This window comes from Excalfactoria chinensis, chromosome 1, assembly GCF_039878825.1.
Source record: "Excalfactoria chinensis isolate bCotChi1 chromosome 1, bCotChi1.hap2, whole genome shotgun sequence".
Taxonomy (NCBI): domain Eukaryota; kingdom Metazoa; phylum Chordata; class Aves; order Galliformes; family Phasianidae; genus Excalfactoria; species Excalfactoria chinensis.
In genome coordinates, this window is record NC_092825.1 from 133,853,117 (window position 1) to 133,873,489 (window position 20,373).

The window sequence follows — 20,373 nt, forward strand, 5'->3', positions numbered from 1 at the left end:
GGAAAAGAAAAGGGACATAGGGATCTGGCAGCATTGTTTTTTTTTTTTTTTTTTTTTTTTTTTTTTTTTTTTTGTTGTTGTTGTTGTTGTTGTTGTTTTTGTTTTGTTTTGTTTTTTACTGACTAGGTTTGCCTTTAAAGCAATGCATTATATATTCTTGCACTGTATGAAGTTTTTGAGAAAATAAGTTACCATAGTCCAAATCTATAATTTGATTCCAGTAACAGGCCTTCTGGAACTGGAATATGCCTTTCCCTTGCTAAACTGTTTCACTCAGAATTCACACACCCGCTATCCTCCATGTTTAACAAAGTGTGCTTATTGTCCTGTATTGTAATCTGAAAGGTCAGGACATTGAACCATTAAATATTTAATTTATTCATGCTGGAACATTACATGTGTTCCAGTGTTTTCTTAAGTGATTGGACATTAGCAAAAGGACATTGAGACAATACCAACTGTGTAGAAGAGATAAGCCTTAGGCAATAGACAACAACAAAACACAACAGATATTAAAAACAGATTTTATATACATAATGCTGAAAAAATGCCTACCTTCATTACAGGAGTATGAGCTAGAGGGTCATTCATACAATTTTCTGCACATTGACTTCCAAATTCTATTAAACTTCTTGATAAAAACTCTCTTAGAAATGAATTCATTGATGTTAGTCAACATTCATACATATATATTCAATCTAGGAATATACTCATTGCCCACATGTGATGCTGTAGACCTCTGTTTTTGAGAGCTCTAACTAAAATCTAAATAAACTCTTGCAGGTGATTTAAATGTTTGGCTACAATTTTTAATTTCAAATAAGTTATTAATTATAAACTACTTGTGCTTATAAATTACACATGAAAAATTTGTCTCTCAGTCTTTCCGTAGAGGGAAAGGATTTGCCGGCTTGAAGGATTACAAAGAGATAGCTAACATTTTTCATATTAGTGGAAACAGTCCAAAAGTCTATAATTTTACAATTAGAAATACATACAGTAAATTACTGTTCACGGTATTTGCTGATTTGAGAAATTAGCAAGGTGGAATTTTATAATTTCAGATATTTGGCAGAGGACAGTACTGGCCTACAGAGACTAGCTGTAAGGGAGATGAGAATTTAGAGGCAAATTCTGCCAACCTACTTATATTGACTGTTTTCTTACTCTGCAATTATCCTAGTGAGATCAGTAGGATTATTGGAGAAGTAATATGCTAGTCATTGTAAGAAAGCCTGGCAGTATCTCATCTTTAATGTGTATCACTGGCCAAAAACTTCTAAAATTTTGTTTATTTCTGACATTAAACAGGTTTACTGTAGCTTCATGTTTGGGACTTTAAAGTTTAGCAATTTATTTCAAAGAGAAAACTTTATAGATTTAAAGCCTGCTTTTGTTCTTGAAGGTCATTCCTTTACCATTCTGAATTTAGATTTATATTAAGTTCTTTTAAAACTAATACAACAATATCTGTAAAAGCCAAGCTCTTTTTTGTATCATCATAGTATCATAGTATCGTGCGAGTTGGAAGGGACCTTAGAGATCATCGAGTCCAACTCCCGGGATTCGAGCCCTTCTGTGTAGCAGAGCAGCACTTGTACCACTTGCGCCACAGGGGAGATTCGAACCCCGGGCCTCCGGTGTTGCAAGCAGCACCTTATACCACTGCGCCACCGGGGGCACACTTATTTTTTTTTTTTCATACATGTATTAGTTTTACAGCTCAGCGTAGTATTCTCCTCTTAGAAGGATAAATCTCTTTTTGTGAAAAACGAAAAAATAATACACATCTGTAACTTTTCTCACTCTCAAATCACTGATTGTGATACAACATTTGGCACTGATTCCAATTACAGTAAGAGTAGGACTTGATCCTGACATGCTGAGTGCTCTTACAGATGGCATGGCCCTATAATGGTGCTTGACATATGCCTAGGTCATTCTCTAAGTATATAACATTTGTAAAAGGTGAGTCACTTCGTATTTTTTCTTCTTCAAACAATAGTGGTGATATTTTGCAACTATTTGAGAGAGATACAGGGGTAGGAATAATTGTAAAATGATTTGGTAAAGGATAAATCTTTTTTGAAGCTTATATCTTTCCCCCCCTTTCTCTATTATTTGCTTCTGCCATACACTTATCTTTGTTGCAACTTTTTTTTTTTTTTTTTTTTTTCTTCTTCCATGTGCCTGAACATGATTGGTTGGTTCCAAGTTCTCATGCTATTGTTCAAGACGTTTCTATGGTGAGTGATTTAATTTCACTAGATTTGTGCCTTTCTCCTGCTGTGCCTGTATAATGGCATTGATGCAGATTGTAGAAAGGGAGAGTCTCAAGCAAGGTGGAGTTAATTAAGATGAGGTAGGTACCCCTAGTACTTTTTGCATGCAAAAAAGTATAAAGCAAAGCTGGTAGCTGATGAAATAACAAATGTAAATATACTTCTGATGACAGATTATATCATTTAAAAATAGCGATAGCAACTGAAAACTAAGGCAATGTATTGCCTACTTTAACTGAGTTTCTCACTGATGAAGAAGTAAATTATTTTCTGTGAATAATTTAACAGCCACAGGGTTTGAGAAACATTCACTTGAGTGTTGTAGTGAGAGAATTCAATTCACATCTAAGAAAGACACAAGAGTCCCCCCTGCCCCTCCCTGCAAGGGTCTGTGTTATGCTTATATATGCTTGATACATTGAATTTGGAAGTTTTCATATACTAATAAAGATAACAAAAGCATTTTGGGAGAAAAAAACAAACAAACAAACAACAAAAACAGATGATGTTATTTATGTTATTTATTATTTGTCCTGCTGGGAAAGACCTGAAGTCTGAAGTCCTGAAGACTACAAAAAATAATTACTGTGAAGAACTGTCATGAAAACACACAAAGGGAAAGATAAAGAAATCAAAATACATTAAGTAGAATAGATGGGGGACATTTTTTCACTTTTTCTTAAATGAATATATTAAATTAGTTTAACTGAATACAACATACATAGAATTGTGTTGCAGATGAGAACAAACAGAAACTTGTGATCTATGGTAAAGAATTGAACTAAATGGGACTAGGCAACACTGCAGATATGGATATTGATGGATGAAGAGGAAGCGAAAGCTGAGAAACAATTAGTGGTCATAGTATGCTTTAATTATAGTGAAGTAATTTTCCTGTGGAATATGGTTTGCTACAGGAATATGAAAGTGAAACCAAAACCAAAACAAAAACAAAAAAAACTTATCTGAGGTATTTTATTTAATCTCAGCATTTATTTGAAATTTCTCAGACAAGAATCTCAGTACTACCACAGTTTTATAAAACAAAGTAGCCAGGGCTGAAATCACCCACTTCTGTTTGCTTACACCATCTTGGGTTTGACTCTCATCACACCAAGGAAATGATGCTGGGTCATATGTTCATAGAATAGCTTGGGTTGGAAGGGACCTCAAAAACCATCTAGTTCCAATCCTTTTGGTGGGCAGGATTGCCAACTACTAGCACAGACTGCCCAGGAACCATCAAGACTCACACTGAAATCTTCCAGAGAGGGAGGGAGCATCCACAAATTCACTGGGCACCCTATGCATGTGCCTCACCACGCTCTGAGTGAAGAACCTAAACCTGCCCTCTTTCAGTTTAAATCCATTCTCCCTTGTCTTATCAATACCTACCTTACCTACCTGCATTAAAAAAAAAAAAAAAAAAAAAAAAAAAAAAAAAAAAAGAAAAAAAAAAGAAAAAAAAAGAAAAAAAAAAAAAAAAGAAAAAATGATCACTCACAGGTAACTGCATAAAAGCAAATGAGGAGACATAGGTCTTCACTTTTCAGGTGCTATAGTCCAGAAGTTATTCTGATGTTTTTTGAAAATAAATTATCTGGAAAGCAGACGAAGTCAGTTGCCAGGATTTTAACTCTGGTGTCTAGTCTGTTTCCATTCCTAAAAGGTTACAGTTACCATGCTGGATCAGTGTAAGCAGTAGGCATGGTGTTATGTCCTCAACTCTTCTAGTCTTTGAAGGATGGTTCTGTTTGGCTGTGGAGAGGATTAAGTACCACACAGGTAGAGAGAGTAAAAGAGAGAGTCTTGGCTGCTGAACTCTTGATGATTTTTTTTTTTTTTTTTTTTTTAAAGAAATCAAATTACAATGGAAAATGATTTCATTTTTAGGAACTAAGCTGACAACATTAAAAGGTTTAATCTTTTCTTCTTTGTTATATTTATGATATTTATTACATTTAGTATGTTTATTATATTAATTATTTATCAATTTCCCATCAATAGAATAAAATTTATGTTATACTGAGTTATTTTTTGTGCTTTTTTTCAGATGTAACTTTTTATTTTTTTTCATCTACTATTCTGATTTAGGAAAATAACAGGTTGGAATAGGCTGATGGAATTAGAATAAAACTGGTCTTTTACTAATTGTATTTTGTTCAGCAGCTTAAAAAAATCAACAAAGGCAGAAAATAATAATTAGATAATATTAGTAAAGGCAATAATTATATATTTCACTGCTAAAATCAACACCCCATGTTATCTGTTCAAGGAAAACATATATATGTATTATTAAATACCATAGAAACTTTGGAGTTGGATGGGACTTTTAAGGGTCATCTAGTCCATCTCCCCTGCAATGAGCAGGGACACACACAGCTAAATGTGGTTGTCCAGGGCCTGATCCAGCCAGATTCTGAAAGCCTCCAGGGATGGGCCATCTACCACATCTCTGGGTGATCTCCTCCAGTGCCCCATCACTCTCAGTGTTAAAGGCTTTTTCTTCACAATCAACCTAAATCTACCCTTGTCTAGTTTGAAACCTTTCCCTCTTGACCTGTCACAACATACCCTGCTAAAGAGTCTGTCCCCTTCTTTCTTGGAGCTCCATTTTAGTTACTGAAAGGCCACTGTCAGGTCATCTGGAACTTTCTCTTCTGAAGGCTCTCAGCCTGTGCTTGTAGGGGAGGTATTCCGTCCCTTGAATCATTTTGTGGCCCTCCTCTGGATGCAGTACAAGAAAATGGCTACTAATTTAGACATAGAATATTATTAATAACAATTCTAAATAATCCCATGCCTTCATTAGGAAAAGAAAAGGGAGAAGTCTGTTGACCAGCTGCACAACATGAGAAGTTTACTTCTAGAAGCAAATAATGAATGATGGAATAAAATTAAATATTTTAATTACAGTATAACATTTTTATTTTATTTTATTTTTTAAGAAAAATATTGGATCATAATTGATGTGATATGCTAATCACAAAGAAATGGTAATGTATTAAGAACAAACACCATTGTAAATACTGGCTTTAAATATGTGTGGATGGAAGTAATGAATAACTGCATGTGAAGTATTCACCTAGTAAGTACTCAGTGCCAGAACACAATGTGTGAGAGAAAAAATAAAAATAAATTAAAAAAATAAAATAAAATCCCCAAACCACAGAATAAAACTGCTTTACTCTCTATTGTCTGTGTTCACAGCTTCCAATCTCACAGAACTGCAGGGGTTGGAAGGGACCTCAAGAGATCATCAAGTCCAACACTCCTGCTAAAGCAGGTACCCTACAATAGGTCACACAAGGAGGCGTTCAGGCAGGTCTTGAATATTTTCATAGGAGGAGGCTCCACAAACTCTCTGGGCAACCTGCTACAGTGCTGCATCACACTTACAGTAACATTCATTCACGTTTGTATGGAAGTTCCTGTACTCAAATTTTAGGCCATTACCCCTTGTCCTATTGCTGTGCACCACTGAGAAGAGCCTGGCCTCATCCATTTGCCTCCCACCTCCTTTTATATATTTATAAACATTAATCAGATCCCCTCTCAGTCTCCCTTTCCCCAGGCTGAACAGACCTAGGTTACTCAGCCTTTCCTCATATGAGGAGTGCTCCAGTCCCTTTATCGTCACTGTGACCCTCCTCTGGATTCCTTCTAGGAGAACCCTGTCTTTTTGAAATGGGAAGCCCAGGACTGGACACAGTATTCTAGATAGGGCCTCACCAGGGCAGAGTAGAGGGTGAGAATCATCTCCCTCAAAGTGTTGGCCATGCTCTTTGTAATGCACACCAGGATACCATTGGTGTTCTTGGCCACTAAAGCACAAGCAGCCATGTGGCCAACCTGCCAAAGAACAGCCAGGTCCTTCTCCACAGAGCTCCTCCCCAGCAGGTCATTTCCTAACCTGTACTGATGCATGCAGTCATCACTCCCATGTGCAAGACTCTACACTTACTCTTTTTAAATGTCATCAGGTTCCTCCATGCCCAACTTTCCAGTCTATCCAGGACTTGAATGACAGCACAGCCTCCTGGTATGTCAGCCAGTGCTTGTGAGCAAGAACTACTTTCCAGATCCTGTAGTTTACAGCAGTGTCAAGTGAGCAGTACTGTAACAGGAATCTATTCTCCTCAAGTGTGTATTGCCCACATACTTTTCCATATTGCACAGGCAACCCAGAGGCTGATAGACTGTGCTCATGTAACAAATACAAATTTAACAATTGCAACTATTTGAGCTTCATGCTTTCAGTCCCTTGGTGATTTGTAGTTATCAGTCCCTAAATACAGAATAATTCTTCCAAGAAATTGTAAGTAAATGTGTTAATTATTATGTGTTAAAATAGATTTTTAAAGAAATTCAGCACCTATTACTAGACACTGACATTTCTATCCCAAGTGGTCTTATCAACACAACAGGGCTGCAGTCTCCTATTTACTTTAAACTGGCTGAATTATTATGAAAGAGACAACCTCAGATTTTTTTATGAACTCATTTTGCAAAGACTGGAGGGGAAAAAGAAAAACACCACAAAACAAATAACAACTACTACAAAGTCACAACAAAAACCCTACCACCGACAAAAAGCCCCCACAAAACTTTTGTGAAGATGTTTGTACTTTTTGCCGTACTTCCATACTTCATACAGTCATTCTCTCTAGATACATTTCTTTTTAATCTCCCTTCATTTTTCTTTATCTTTAAAAAACATAAGATTTCTATCACTTCTGTTTACAGCAGTGATAATGGATTGTTAGTTTTCCTAATTCCGATTTTCCCAGTAAGAGGCAGGATAACTAAACCCAGAAAAGAGATCAGGAGTTTCCATGTTAGGTGCTAAGTTACAAAGACACTTTCTGTTCTTGTTGTTTACACTAGATAACTTTATTTTCATTTTATTTTCAGAGAGTTCCAGAAACATAATTTCTTAGGGAGAATTTTCTATATGAGAATTTACCCACATTTAATTTATCTCTACAATTTGGCTCCATCACACAGCAATTCACAGATTTGTTATCTTGCTTTAAACTATCTTCTACAAAGAGGCTGCTTGTTATTTATATGAATCCAAAAGAACTACATTTCTGAGGATGTGCTCACAATAAGGTACTGCTGTAAATGTCCACTTTTCTTATCAGAACAGTAAAAAAAATAAAAAAAAAAAAGAAAAAAAAAAAGTGAAGGCACTTTCAAAGTTATTTCTTTTTAGAATGTTCTAATGTACAGAAAGCTAGGAGTAGAAAAATGGCAGACAAAAGCACCACAGAGCATTATCTAGTTCTGTGCAGAATATACCCACTTCAGCATAGATGCTTCACTACCAAAAACCTATAAACTGACATATGCTGCATAAATTTTATTCAAAAAGAATATAAAAATGAAAGATGATAGCGAAGAAAGAAGGTAGGCATAATAAAATATAAACTGTAATAAGATATAATCTGCAATATTTTTTCAGTATTAAAATCACTGGGATTATAAATGAAAATTATTTAGTAAAGAATTTGAGCTTAAAGAATTAATTTAGTAATTTTGAACTTAATATCACAGAATCACAGAATTGTAGGGGTTGGAAGGGACCTCCAGAGATCATCAAGTCCAACACCTCTGCCAAAGCAGGCTCCCTACACCAGGTCGCACAGGTAGGCGTCCAGGCGGGTCTTGAATATCTCCAGAGAAGGAGACTCCACCATGCCCCTGGGCATCCTGTTCCAGTGCTCCATCACCCACAATGTAAAGAAGTTCTTGCACACATTTGTGAGGATCTTCCTATGCTCCAGTTTCTGTCTTTTGGGGAGATGCTACTAAGATAATATGTTACTAAGATAAGCATAAATAACTATCTATGATTTTAAAATGTATCACCTTATGGGTCCCCAGAACAAGGAAGACTTGAAGCTTTTGGAGCAGATCCAGGAGAGAGTCACGAAGATGATAAAATAGACGAAGCATGTCTCCTGTGAAAAGGGCTGAGGGACTTGGCCTTGTTCATTCTGGAGAAGAGATGGCTCTGTGGGGACCTCACTGTGGTCATTCAGTACTTTAAGAAGTACTTATTGAAATGCTTTTCAAAAAGATAGAGACTAATTTTTTTTTATGCTCTGATGGCAATGACAAGATGAATGCTTTTAAAGTAGAAGAGAGATTTAGATTAGATGTTAGGTGAAAATTCTTAATTCAAAGGGTGGTTTGCACTGGAATGGGCTGCCAGAGAAATTGTGAATGCCCCATTCCCTTTCAAGACCAGGTTGGATGGAGTCCCATGTATCCTGATCTGGTGGATTGCAGACCTACCCACAGTATGTGGGTTTGAACTGTTAATTTAAACATTCCTTCCAATACAGTCCTTTCTATGATTCTACGATTCTATAATTTAAATTGATTTAATGATTAATAATGATACTGCTTTCTTACATAGGAAATATTATAGAAACGAGATTGGGGTCTTAGTATGACAGAAAATATATAGAGATTGCAAATTCAGGGGGCTCTTTTATGATACTCTTTTCTGAGAGTCATCCACTACTTACAAAGGTACATTACAGGAGAACACAAGAAAGAGAAGTGTTTAAAGAAGGCATATTTTCCACAACGTGGTAAGTGGTTAGTTTAATGTCAATAATCATTGAGAGCACTCCAAAAATAATTGGAAGTTCAGGTAAAGTGGCATCAGGACATAACCGAGGTGCTGTAAAAAGCACTGTAAATGCACTCAGCTCCACAAGCAGGTATGGAGCTATCTGTGGAAGGAGCTGAATTTTTAATTTAGTAAGCCTCAGTTTTACTTTCTTTGGACATCAGCTTCACCTAGGTAAGATTAATCTCATCCGTACCTAGGAGAACTGGAAGAAATATTAGAGGTAGCAGCAGTGAAAAGTGACACTGAACTTGATATCCTTCTTATCTACTGTATTTTAACATAATTGTAATAATTGTAGGAGAATAAAATAATACTTTTTTTTTTTTTTTTTTTTTTTTTTTTTTAAACCTTTACTAAGGTGTCTTATCTAAATTCTTCCAGTTCATTTTTATATGGAGAGATTTGTATGTCAGATTTTATAAAACCCAAACTGTTTCTAATCTCACAGTGTATCTACACTATCAAATATCCCAGTTTTAAATTTTGTTTGCAGGCCTCTGACTAACAATGTTGCATGCATGAAATTCATTTAGAGCTGCGTTTTGCTGTTGAGCTAATAGACCTATGAGAATATTGATATGTAATTTAGGGGTCATCCCTTTGGAACATAGTTTTCTCAGTGTTATTGGAGTCACTAATTCTGAAAAATAAAGGTAAACCTTGCATGTCCAGATATTTTATTGAAAACATCTGAATCTGAGGTGTCATCCCTTGAAATTTCAGAAACATTGTTTCACAGAGAGATTATTGTCACAGTGAAAGTTATAAATATTAGGCATTATTATTTTAGAAATAGGCCCCATCTATGGGCTGACTGCCACTGGGGAAGGATATTCCACAGTGTTATTACAATTCCAGGACCATGGGAAATGTATAATTTATAGAGAAGATGCATTCTTCTTAACCATCCTATATTAATGTCTGTAACATTATGCTTTTTTGAGAATAGCACAGAATGGAGAAAACAACAAAATGTAAGAAATAAGTGTAAGACGGGTTTTGAGTTGTTTGGCAACACTGATACAGGAATAAATGCATAGTTGAAAGGTGATAGATAATGAGGCTGTGATGCAGTGGGTTGTATTCTGTAACTGAGTCTTCCTAATGCATTCAAATACCTGGTGAAACATGAATTGCCAAACAGCACTTTGAGTAATACTGAGAGGAACTTAGTCAATTCATAGCTAGAAAGTCTCTTAAAAACTTCCTCTCTGAAAAAGATCTGGAAGAAGAGAAGTACACATGCATTACTGCACAAGTATAGATTGTGCAATCTGTAATCTGTTCCCCAGTGATGTCATTTTGTGAGATGTGTATGTTCCAACACCAAAATTTGGCAGTTATTCTTTCAATATCTCACCTGCTATGGCATTGACAGACATCAGGAGATCATTTCACCAGCTGCCAAAGCACATTCACTTTTTGGGAAAACATTGTTCTAGTAGAAACAATTTTCATGTTGCTGCCTTGCGCAATATTTGGTATTTTTTAATTTGCCTGGCTGTTCTCTGAGCTTCATGTATACAGATATGGCTTTTAGTTTGGGGAGAAAAAGGTTTATACTACTCAGAGTTGTAGGGGATACTGATGTTAGGATGAAACACGTAAAGCACTGAAAGATTTCAGCCATAAAAAAATATATGATAAGATGTTTAGGAAAAAAAAAAAAAAACAAAAAAAAACATTTTCACTTTTTTCACTAGTGTTATTTCACTAATTATTAACACATAATAAGAGAAGAAGGAAAACTTTTGCAAGTAGCTTGGGGAAGCCGTGTTGTGTCTTTCAGGCCCTTTGCATTTAATTACTGCACTTTGGCAAGAATAAGCAACTATGATGCATATTCACACTGAAAAGAAGCCATTGAAATCCTACCTGCATAGAAACTTTCAGGAATTTTTCCACTAATTTCAAGTGAGCAAGACCGTTTTTCTCCAATAAACAAGCAGGGGAAATCTCTGTTCAGCAGGATAAACATTATTTTACAAGCTTTATGTTAAATGCAGTTTTCAGAGAATGAATCAGCAGTTTTATTCATACTAAATATCAAACAAATAAAATATCAGCCTGAGAACAGCATTACAAAATTGACATGAATTGTGTTGCCTTTTTAAAGTAATAGTTACAAGGAAATATACTAATTATAATGTTACCCCAAACCAACATATCAACTAAAGCAAAAAACACATGTTGAGACAGTATGGATTCAAAATGAGTTATCACATTATAAATAGCTTAATGAAAATTTAGAATAGTCATCTCCAAATTCAATTTGGATTTAGCTGAGTGGGTTTTCTCACAACTTTGTATTTCCAAGGAGAGAGGCTAATCCTTAGGAATTTAAGATAACCACTGGGTAAATTGATAATAGCACACTTTTATGGTCCTGTCAAGTATAGCCACAATTATAAGGTTCTTTTGTGGACTAAAGACAAAGGCTTTGCAAACCACAAATGATCTACAGACTGCAATACAGAGAATCTTAAGCTGGTGGATATTGACATAGCTGTAGTAAAGTCAGTGGCATTAACACCTCTTTTATACCAGCTAACAATCTAGCCTATGATCTGCCCCCTACCCTCTCCATTGTAGGCCATGTTAACAGATTGTCAGACATCGCCTTGGGAGAAAATGTATATCCTGATAGACAAACCAGTATTACATTTACACATGATTTCCAAATAGACTCATCTGAAGTTCAGTAAGAGAAAGAACAACTCTTATAAAAAGTATTACTTTTAAACATTTTTCTCTCTTCCTTTTCCCTTTTCTAAAGAGAAAAAAGAAAACCCGTAAAACAAGAAAGACTAAGGCAGCCTCAATAGAGCTATTATTTCCCTCTTGCACAGGTGGTAGACTCAGCTTTTTTTTCCCCAGTGTTAACAGCCAGAGCAGCTGTATCAGAGCATGTATAATTAATTAATTATACATGCCTTAGTATATAATTAAGTATAAGGGGGTGTTGTAGGGGGATATATAAGTGATTTTTATAGAGGAAGGGGAATAGAAGGCATTCCTATTTCATTCACAGTTTGCAGGTTTTTCCACCCCCTGGGGGCAATGCAACTGTCCTCTGTAATTGAGCCCTCAGCTTTTTTTTTTTTTTTCTTTTTTCTGAAAGTTAGAACAATACTGTCACTGAATAAAGAGTCCGTGATCCACAGAGTTCAATTTCAGCTAAACCATGTGGACAAGGATGTGAAACTGTGAAGGTAACAAAGGTGAAGACTATCTGATGAATAATTGTGGAGTGTAGAGCGAGACATGGTATTAGTGCTGCTGCAAGTGCAGCATTGAGTCCAACATAGGCACAGAAACTTACTCATAGTGTAGGATCATATGTATGTGGCCTTTTCCTTCCAAGCAATTGATAAGTGAACTTGCCTTTACTAGAATTATAAAGCCTGTTGAGAACTACCATCCTGGAAGTGATTCTATTGATTTTTGTGTGTGGTTATCTTTGCCTATGGTATGATTGCAAACATCCCATTAATGGATAAACTATAATTCACATGCTTTAGTTTGTATAGTGTGTATTTAGGAACACTGAGGTAATAACAACTTTTATCTCCTCTTCCATATGGATCTCATGAACATTTCATTTCAGTGATGATCTTGCAAGAGAAATAGTGAAGTTGATGATAGTGAGATATGCAGTGGAATTATGTGTTTCTTGTGTCTGTTGTTAAAAGGATAACAAATGTCTTACCTCTTCCTTTTTTATTTCTATTGCATTGGAAAAAGTGTCAACAAGAGTTCATGTAGAATTTTCTTCAAGCATACAAAATAAATAAATAAAGTATGGAGGGAGTCCATTCTTTTTGTAAAACTATGTAAATAATGAGGGAGAAAGCAGTTTCTGTCAAATGATTGCCAGATCTTCTGTATAATATTTCGCCTTGTTTTTAGTATTATCAACTCCCAGTCATTGGTTGTCAGCTATACAACTGTATGGGAACTGTTGAATCACAGCCTGAAGCTCTGATTGATCACCTGAAGCAAGCACTGAGTCAGCTGCAGGAGCACAGGTGAAAGTAATTCACCTGAGTGACCAGAGGGAGTGGAGCCTGGCTCCTAGACCCCCTTTAAAGGCTGACTGCCATTGGGGAAGTATCTCTTTTCTGGAAATTGCTCTCTTTGGAGTTTTCTTGCAAGCCTAGGATATGGGTGAGTATTTTCATTTATTTTTTGTTACCCCTTTCCACCATGGTAATCTTTCTAGATACATGATCTGTAGATACTAGTCTAACCACATCACTCTTTATTTTTGTTGATTATATAACAATACTATGTTTATTTTTGCTCTTCTATCACTGAATATGTAAAAATACCCTTAGGTAATTTCTCATGTAAGATAGTGCATTAAAGAATATTTGTAATTAGTATCTTCAGTGTGTCAGCAGTACTACTGAAAAACCATGTGCTCAAATCTCTCAAAAAGTAGTCCGTGCTACTTATTGTCAGGGAGACGACAATCTATTTGAAGTGCACAACACTACTAAATGTTCTTTTATTCAGCTATCTCAGTCATCTCTTTTAGCTATGGATTTTGACCAGCAACAAACAAGACCACGCTTGCTGCATTTGTAAAAAATCTACTCCAGCAGAGGTAATCCACTGCAGCTGAAATGTACTATCAACTACCCCACTGTGCTCAGATCCACTGATTGGTCTCTGTAAACATTCAAAAATGGGTGTTATTTCTGCTGCATGGAGTAATTCAGTAATGTACTTCATTTTCTCTTCCATGTCAAATGCCATTTTGTCATACTGCCTGTATGCTGCCATCTGTTGCAGGGTAAACAGTGTTGGTGGAAAGGTTCAACCTCTACTGCTATACCACCATAAGGCACAGGGGAAATAGAGGCAAAGTGATTTGTGACATTCAGCATGGCTTCACTGAGGGCAAGTCATGCCTGACAAACTTAGTGGCTTCCTATGATGCAATTACAGCAACAGTGGATAAAAGAAGAGCAACTGACATATAATCTACCTGGTGTTTGATGCTCTCCAACATGACTTCTTGGTCATCAAATTGGAGGATAATGGATTTGATGAATGGACTGCTCACAAAATGAAGAACTGGTAGGATGTTTGCAATCAGAGAGTTGCAGTCAATGGCTCAGTGTTTGTCAACAGTTTATGGGCTGGTCCTGTCCAGTTCTGTGACTAGTGGGGTGGAGGGATTTTGCAAAATACACGCCTCCAGAAAAGGGAAACAGGGGACCCCAAAATAATTAAAAACAGAGGCAGTGATCTGGGGAGAAACAAACTAATTTACTAAATATGGTATTGGAATGCAAGATAACACTCTATAATACAATATAATTTAAATTGAAGCTAATAAATCAAATATAATGAGAGAAAGACTGTCCAAACAGCTGAAGACCTTACACTCATACTGAAACAATGCACATGGCATGGGCAGCAGCAAGGAGGAGAGGAGTGCCGAGATGAAAAGCCCCAATCAGGTGACCTTGACAGGAGTTATATCTCCTCTCTGACTGCAAAGTCCCCTGGAGAATGCAGTTCTTCTCCTCCAGGCAGGTACCCGGAACTGGAGCATTAACACTTTAAGTCCTAGTGCGCTACATAATGTTATGATGTGGAATACCAGTAACCAAAAATCATCAAACCATGACAGTGTTCAAGTAGAGGCTGGTGATAAGCAGCATTCCTCAGGACTGGACTGGTGATATTAAATATCTTTGCAGGTGACATAGACAGTGGGATCAATTGCACACTAAGCAAGTTTGCTGATAACATCAAGCTGAGTGGTGCAGTTGCCATACTAGAAGGAAGAGATGCTATCTGGAGGGACTTAGGCAGGCTTGAGAGGTAGGCCCATGACAAACTCATGAAGTTCAACAAGATAAGTGTGAAGTTCTGCATCTAGGTCAGGACAGTCACAAGCACAGATTCAGGATGGGTGGAGAATGGCCTCAGAGCAGACCTGAGGATAAGGATTTGGAGTGTTAGTCTATGAAAAATTCAACATGAGTCAGCAATGTGTGCTTGCGGCCCAGAAGGCGAACCATGTTCTGGGTTGCATCAAAAGGAGTATGACCAACAGGTCAAGGGAGATGATTCTACCCCTCTTGTCTGTTCTCATGAGACCCTACCTGGAGTACAGCATCCAGTTCTGGAGCCCCCAACACAAGAAGGGCATGAAGCTGTTCGAGTGGATCTAGAGTTGCGTCACGAACATGTTCAGAGGGCTGGGGCTCCAAAGTCATCAAAATGTAGTAGGAATTCCTGCTATTTTCATGAAGAAAGCAGTTTGCTATGCAGGGTCAAATGATTTCCATTTTCTATCAGAAGATTGCTACAAAGTAATTTGTAGATAGACACAAAACCTGTGAATCTTTTTTTGGAGGGGGAGGGGCAAAGGTAAAAATAGATATGCTTGGATACTTAGAATGGTTGGAACCAAAACCAGAATCCAAAATACATGATTCAAAACATCACAGATTCCTAAATAATCTCCTCTGTTTCAAATAACTTTTCTGCAATGCAGAATACTGTCACTTTTTGTTAGTTGCCTATCTTGGCATCTTTGGAAGATATACTCATCCAGTTACTATGAATTCAGTACAGGTGTGAATTTTTTTTTTTTTTTTTTTTTTTTTTTTTTTAAGGGAACCATTTGTTTAGGTATTCTACTAAATGATTATGACATTTCATATTGGGAAATAAATAGACTTGTCTATTTTGCCTGAAAAATGGATATGTATTTGACAGCATTCTCCTATAGTCTTATGTTATTTCTTACTACATTCGTCAGTCAGTAGTGTCAACTTTCTTCACTCGCACACCTAGTAGTGGCAGTAGTCTATCTCTTTATTTTCTGTTCGTTCAGCAGTTCCTTTGTTTCATTGCTTGATCTCAGCAGCTGATGCTGCTCATCCAATTGTGCATTTATAAATAACTGCAGAAGGTAACAATGATTAGTAGTACATTTTTGTTCTTCTTTCTCTCATCCATTCAACTTTATGCTTGTTTTCTGTTTGTGTTTATTATTTTCTGGAATAGATTTCATGCTTACAAAAGCAACAAGAAATATTGGCAAAGAAAGGTATTCCAAAAGTAAGAGAATGAAAATAGATTATTCTTTGTGGTTAAAAAAAAAAAAAAAAAACAAGCAAAAAAACCCAAGCAACACAAGATTAGAGGAAAATTTGCAGGATAACACCAGTTGAAAGAGACTGGTTCTGCAATTCTGAAAGTTTCTGATCTCTTAATTTTTAATTTCAATAGTAATGGTTCTGGAGAAAATGCAAACTTCTCTACTTTTCTTCTTTCTTTATTCTTACTCCTCCTCCTTTCTTTCTCCTTTTTCTTCCTTCTTTTTTTTTTTTTTTTTTTTTTTTTTTTTTTTTTTTTTTTTTTTTTTTGTGTGTGTAGGGTAGAGATTAACTCTCTGAGATTACTGGAAAAAAAACTACTCCTCTTATTCCCTTTTTGTCCCTTATTCATTTGGTTCTCTAAGACTACCTGTGTCTTGTCATTGTCTTGTTTTAAATCTCAGACAAGTCTGCTTTAAAATGCAGTCTGTATATGATGTATGATGCTGAAAAATGGCTAGAGTATTACTTATTTCTGTTGTGTGTGTGGGGAGGTGGGGGGGGGGTGTTCTTGTTTTTTTTTTTTGTTTGTTTGTTTGTTTTTTGTTTTTTTTTGTTTTTTTTTTGTTGGTTTTTTTTTTTTTTTTTTTTAGAATGAAGATTGAAAAGCACAGCAAGTGCAATGTAAGGCAGAATTCATTCAGATATGCGGAGTTGCAGTGTGCAGAGCTATGAATAGCCCTGATCTTCCTACTAAAATGTAACTAGAATGAACTTTATTGAGGCTATGGGGGCATAATTGAGGCCATAATTTGATGACTTCTGTGTAGAAGTCACAAAGGAAGACAACTCAAAAATGCATTGGTACAGATTGTCCCATCAGAGAAAAGCTATTTTTTCTTTTTTGTTTGTTTGTTTGTTTTCCAATTGGTATTTTAATTGATATTTTTAGGATTTCTGTATGGTATTTCTCAACAATTCTAGGTAGTAAATTATTGATAATTGCTGTTGATTATCCTCATTAACAGGAGCTACTTTTGAAGCTTCAGTGGAAGGGGATGGTTGTCAAGGTCTTTGTTTTTTTGCTGAAGTGGAGTTTTGACTGTGTTGATTCATTCCATGCTTGCTAATATGTTTGTGTTTGTTTTCCCCTAAGACAGCTAATAAGCAGAAAAGTGCTTATTAGCACCAATACAGAAGTAACTTCTGCATTCTTTTTCACCAATGCTGTGTTGAGATAGTAGTGAGTGTGGATTACTATTCAGGAAAATATTTGTGGAGACAAAAGAGCTAGAGGATCCTCCAAGTTACTCCAAAGTGGTCTTTTCTGCATGTTTACCTGGAAATTATGCTTCTCATCTGTTTTAAACAGACAAACAAACATTTATTATATTATAACGAGTTATGGCTTGATGTTATGAGGTTTTCTTGTTTAATTCCCATTAAGTGCAATGGGAATGATGCTACTAGAATAATACTAGCATTCAAAACTGCTTTAATAATAGAATATGGGAAGTTGGATTTTTCTATTGCTTATGAACTGTTCTTGATTATTTAATGACTGTATTGTTCATCAATTGTGACTTTTGACAGCTTCTTCCTGCACCTTGAATTTATGCTGAGAGACTTTACTGTTAGAGTGACAGAGCACTGGATCAGGCTGCCCAGAAAGGTAATGGAATCTCCTCTGATTCAAGACCTGTCTGGACACTTTCTTGTGGGACCCGCTGTGGAGATTCTTCTTTAGTGGGGAAGATTAATTTGAAGATCTCTGGGGTCCCACCTAACCCCTGAATTTATGTGAATCTGTGCAAATGAAGACAATGTCTCTTTAGTTCTCTGTTATAAGAAGGGAGAGGCAATGGCCGCATGTTTTCTGTAGCTGCAGGCCAATGTGGGATTTCTTTTACTTCCATCGTGTTTGTGTATTATTTCTAAGTGGGGAAAAAAAGGTGAGTACATCCCAAAGTGAATGTCTCAACAATCAGTACTGGTAGCTATAGATTCTATTCCTGACCTCCAAATTGAGTATGATACTTGGTCTTTATTATGACTATAATACACATATAGTACATACAATGTATGATACATACAATGCATAAACTGTTGATGATATTTAAGATTGTATTTTTATATTTTAAGAATAACATTTTATTTATTTATTTAAAAAAGAAGTCACATTATTTATATCATATATATGTAGTTTATTGCTACAGGGTGTCAGACCGTGGCCAAAAGTTTACAGAAAGTAATGGAAAAAATTTCTTGAGACTATTTAGCAAAGTAGTATCAGTTAGAAATATCCCAACTAGCAAATTCTGGACAATCTGGCTCAAATACTGGAGCCAATTTAACAGTCTCTTAACATAATGTAGGAGGAGCACTGCAGCTGCTTTGCTTCTGGTATACAAGATAGCTCCATGAGAGCCGGTCTGGGTATCATTAGAAAATGAAAGCTATGGAGACATAATTCTAGGCTCTATGAAGGAATACCATGTCAGTACAGATTATTTAGACTAGTGGAAATCTGCTTAATTTCAGCAAATGCATCAATGTAGTGTTAAGGAAGGAAACAGCTTCGCCTACGTAGCACAATCAGAACATATTTATTTTGTTAATGTTATGTTACCATAAAATAATAAGGGAAATTAAATCACAATTTAATTGTTCATCATGTTGCAGAACACATTGTATCTCAAGCTGTCATAGAAACTAGTTATCATATCTTTGATTTTTAAATCATACACATAAAAATTGAGGAAAGATAGAGAGATCACAATATTTGTATGAGAAAGATTAATGAGCTGTCTAAGCTGCTTTTGCAGTAACTCATGCATTCGTACAACATCATGAAATATAACTGAGGTTCTTCTTTAAGTTCAAATAGGGAAAGAAAAATCCTTTTCAATTTATCAGTAGAGATCTAATATTATACATACCAAGTTACAAGTTTTACATTCTACTTATATGATTTTTGATTAGTAGTACAATATGCTACATATCCTAACTATGAAAAAAGTGTATCTTCTGATTATTTGATTTGATGTCATTTTTTTCTTCCCCAGGCACTCCTCGTGTGAAGACATAGAAGATACGAGAATGTGGTCATGATTTAATGTATTTGATTTTTTTCCTGAAATTTATAATTCAGTGTTATCTCCTTTGCTCAGGGCAGTAAGACATAAGTGCCAACACAGTAACAATAAAGGAATGAGAACCTCTGTTGAGTTTTACAATTTGCTTTGTGTTGTTCTGTATTTTTAGCCTAGTGCTCAGAAATGACTTTTACATTCTCTACCACCACACGTATACACATGCATGAAGTTATTTACCACAAAGATATTTTAAGTTTTTTTCTGCTTCCTGAATATCTTCCTCCTTGTTTACAATGCCAGCAATACTATGATCCAGATTAACAAGCACTATATTTTTTTTTCCCTGAAATAAACATCTAGTTCAGTCTCCTGTGAAAAATTTGATGTTTATAATGAGATTGCATACATGAGGTGTTGCTCTGAAAGTAATGTCTCTGCTGAAAAAAATGCTTTCTGGCTGAGAATTAGTATTGAGTCTATCAAATAATGCTATTCTGCTCTTTGTATCTCTTGTAATTTCCATAGAAATATGTAGGAGGCATTACTTTCAGAGCCACCTACATAACTTCAATTTAAGAGATATTCTATTCCTGTTATTCAGCTCCAGTATACCACTAAAGGAGCCCTGATAATTAATTATTTTCTGCTTCTATCATTCAATTTAAGAAGAATTGTAGTGTCCAGGATTTGGAAATGACATTTCACATTAAGGAATTTTATTTTCTTTCCCCTTCTAGGGAAAATTGTCAGTTCTCCCCTTAAATATCAGGAGGGAGATGGGTAAAAATTATGTATGTATATTGCCATCTTCTTAAGAATAGAAACAGACATTTGAATACTAGTAAATGAGTAATTAGCTTCTTATACTTTTGCAAATACTTCAAGACAGGTTCTATGTATTCCATGTATGTACTTGTCACGTGTACAAAACCATGACAGTACTGTTAAATATCCTTGCTGATTCAGGTAAGTGAGACTTAGTTGCTGATTTGTCTATAAATTAAGAAAGCAAATGTGTTGAATACTATATAACTTTTTGGTACCTACTGATTTTATCTGCTATTATGTGGAAAGCTAATTAATATACAGGAATGAAGAAATCACTTTTTTAACAGAGATCTTTAGTAGCAAACACTGCTAGAAACACAGAAAGTTATGGTTTTGTTACTCCCTCTGAAGCTGAATCTGTAGTTTCCATTACTCTACCTACATACTTAGAAATGTCTGTATTCTTAGGAAATTTGGGGGGGGGGGGGGGGGGGGGGAATATCTATTATAACCTC

The 20,373-nt window shown here is 35.8% G+C and overlaps 1 long non-coding RNA gene across 1 annotated transcript; it reads left to right on the forward strand.

Moving 5' to 3' along the window:
- Positions 1-13,057: 13,057 nt before the first annotated feature.
- LOC140248056 (uncharacterized) lies at positions 13,058-19,204 on the forward strand. Its single transcript, XR_011902800.1, has 3 exons — positions 13,058-13,098; positions 17,589-17,667; positions 19,061-19,204. It is a non-coding gene; the product is annotated as an uncharacterized lncRNA (long non-coding RNA).
- The last annotated feature ends 1,169 nt before the right edge of the window (positions 19,205-20,373 follow it).